General features: G+C 45.2%; 1 non-coding gene across 1 annotated transcript; it reads left to right on the forward strand.

Moving 5' to 3' along the window:
- Positions 1 to 3,031: 3,031 nt before the first annotated feature.
- Positions 3,032 to 3,103, forward strand: trnaw-cca (transfer RNA tryptophan (anticodon CCA)). Its single transcript has one exon. It is a non-coding gene; the product is annotated as a tRNA-Trp (tRNA).
- The last annotated feature ends 232 nt before the right edge of the window (positions 3,104 to 3,335 follow it).

Raw genomic sequence — 3,335 nt, forward strand, 5'->3', positions numbered from 1 at the left:
ACCCCTAATTCCCTTTACTTCTAGAAAACTGTCTATTTCTGTTTTAAATTTATCTAATGATGTAGCTTCCACAGCTTCCTGGGGCAGCAAATTCCACAGACCTACCACCCTCTGAGTGAAGAAGTTTCTCCTCATCTCAGTTTTGAAAGAGCAGCCCCTTATTCTAAGATTATGCCCCCTAGTTCTAGTTTCACCCATCTTTGGGAACATCCTTACTGCATCCACCCGATCAAGCCCCTTCACAATCTTATATGTTTCAATAAGATCGCCTCTCATTCTTCTGAACTCCAATGAGTAGAGTCCCAATCTACTCAACCTCTCCTCATATGTCCGCCCCCTCATCCCCGGGATTAACCGAGTGAACCTTCTTTGTACTGCCTCGAGAGCAAGTGTGTCTTTTCTTAAGTATGGAGACCAAAACTGTATGCAGTATTCCAGGTGCGGTCTCACCAATACCTTATATAACTGCAGCAATACCTCCCTGTTTTTATATTCTATCCCCCTAGCAATAAAAGCCAACATTCCGTTGGCTTTCTTGATCACCTGCTGCACCTGCATACCAACTTTTTGATTTTCTTGCACTAGGACCCCCAGATCCCTTTGTACTGCAGTACTTTCCACTTTCTCGCCATTAAGATAATAACTTGCTCTCTGATTTTTCCTGCCAAAGTGCATAACCTCACATTTTCCAATATTATATTGCATCTGCCAAATCTCCGCCCACTCACCCAGCCTGCCTATATCCCCTTGCAGGTTTTTTATGTCCTCCTCACTCTCTACTTTCCCTCCCATCTTTGTATCATCTGCAAATTTTGATATGTTGCACTCGGTCCCCTCCTCCAAATCGTTAATATAGATTGTAAAGAGTTGGGGACCCAGCACCGACCCCTGTGGAACACCACTGGTTACTGGTTGCCAGTCCGAAAATGAACCATTTATCCCAACTCTCTGCTTCCTGTTCGATAACCAATCCTCCACCCATGCCAGAATATTACCCCCAATCCCGTTATTTTTTATCTTAAGTAATAATCTTTTATGTGGCACCTTGTCGAATGCCTTCTGGAAGTCTAAATACACTATGTCCACTGGTTCCCCTTTATCCACCCTGTACGTTATATCCTCAAAGAACTCAAGCAAATTTGTCAGACATGACTTCCCCTTCATAAAGCCATGCTGACTTTGTCCTATTAAATTATGCTTATCTAAATGTTCCGTTACTGTCTCCTTAATAATAGACTCCAAAATTTTACCCACCACAGATGTTAAGCTAACTGGCCTATAATTTCCAGCCTTCTGCCTACTACCCTTTTTAAATAACAGTGTTACATTAGCAGTTTTCCAATCTGCCGGGACCTCTCCTGAGTCCAGGGAATTTTGGAAAACTATCACCAAAGCATCCACAATCCCTACTGCCACTTCCCTCAAGACCCTAGGATGGAAGCCATCAGGTCCAGGGGATTTATCCGCCTTGAGTCCCATTATTTTACTGAGTACCATCTCCTGAGTAATTTTAATCGTATTTAGCTCCTCCCCATTTCTCTGTATTACAGTGATTCCTTCCTTTATTAACATAGCCACCCCACCTCCCCTTCCTTCCTGCCTGTCCTTCCTGATTGTTAAATACCCTGGCATATTTAATTCCCAGTCGTTGTCACCCTGCAGCCATGTTTCTGTAATGGCCACAAGATCATACCCATACGTAGATCTCCTTTATGGTCCCTAATCGTCCCCGCCCCTCCTCTTACTACCCGTTTACTGTTAACATGTCTGTAGAAGGCTTTTTGATTCCCTTTTATGTTTTCCGCGATTCTTATACTCTCTCTTTGCCCCTCTTATTTCCTTTTTCACTTCCCCTCTGAACTTTCTATATCCTCTCTGGTTGGTACTTGTGTTATCAACCTGACACCTGTCATAGGCCACTTTTCCCCGCTTCATCTTACTCTCTATCTCTCTTATTATCCAGGGAGCTCTGGCTTTAGTTGCCCGACCTTTCTACCTCGTTGGAATGTACCTTCTCTATACCCGAATCATCTTTTTAAAAGCCACCCACTGCTCAATTATAATTTTGCGTGACAATCTTTAATTCCAATTTACCGGGGCCAGATCTGTTCTCATCCCACTGAAATTGACCCTCCTCCAATTGAGTACTTTTACTTTAGGGTGGACAGAGTCCATTTCCATAGCTGTTCTAATCCTAATGATACTGATCGCTGCTCCCTAAATGCTCCCCCACTGACACTTGCTCCACTTGGCCCGCCTCATTCCCTTGCACCAAGTCCAGCAATGCCTCCTTCCTCAGTGGGCCAGAAACGTACTGGTCGAGAAAGTTATCCTGAACACATTTCAAAAATTCCTCCCCTTCTTTGCGCCTTATATTATTGTTATCCCAGTCTATATTAGGATAGTTGAAATTCCCGGTTATTACTATTTTATGGCTTTTGCACCTCTCTGTAATTTCCCTGCAAATTTGCTCCTCTATATCCTTCCCACCAGCTGGTGGCCTATAGAATACACCAAGCAGTGTAATCGCACCTCTATTGTTCCTTAACTCGAACTCAGTACCCAGGGGAAATTGCCGAGTTCCTGGGAACTTTGTATTAAGCAGAAGTTAGCAGCAAAAAGTGTTCGTGGTGGGACTGAGAAATGCTTTAACAGCCGGCACCCTGTGAAACAGAGCTCCAAGTGTCGGTTTAAATAAAGTCCTGAACTGACAGAGCGGTGGGCAGATGAGGATTCAATTAAATCCCAATTCACTGAATCTAAACAAGGTTTAAATAAGTGAATCTGTCAGGAGTGGGATTCCTGAGCTTGTGTGTGAGCTGAAACTGGATCGGTCCCGTTCTGTAAAGACTGAATGGCAGGCGGCTCCCAGACAGGGCTCAGGCCGGGACTGGCAGCTCTCCGCTGGGAACGGCTGGATTGGAGAGCGGGGCTCCTGCGGTGTTGCTGCTGCTGCTTCCGCCTCTTCGAGTCCCTGTGGCGGTCGGTACCGATCTCCCTCCTATGGATCCGGCTCCAGGTGGGCGCTGTGGACCTCGTGGCGCAACGGTAGCGCGTCTGACTCCAGATCAGAAGGATGCGTGTTCGAATCACGTCGGGGTCATTGCATTTTCACAACGTTTCAGTGTCACTCTGTTTTATCGCGGGGCAGTCTTTCAGGGATGGTCTGTTCACTGTGTGTAAAATAATATTTATCACAGAATGAACACACCACAGAAGGAGACCATTCAACCCATCAATCCGTGGCCCTGCATTTTCCCCTTCAAGTATTTATCAAATTCCTTTTTAAAAGCCACGATTGAATCTGCTTCCACCGCCCTTTCAGGCAGCACATT

The sequence above is a fragment of the Heptranchias perlo genome, unplaced genomic scaffold (genome assembly GCF_035084215.1).
Source record: "Heptranchias perlo isolate sHepPer1 unplaced genomic scaffold, sHepPer1.hap1 HAP1_SCAFFOLD_263, whole genome shotgun sequence".
Classification (NCBI taxonomy): domain Eukaryota; kingdom Metazoa; phylum Chordata; class Chondrichthyes; order Hexanchiformes; family Hexanchidae; genus Heptranchias; species Heptranchias perlo.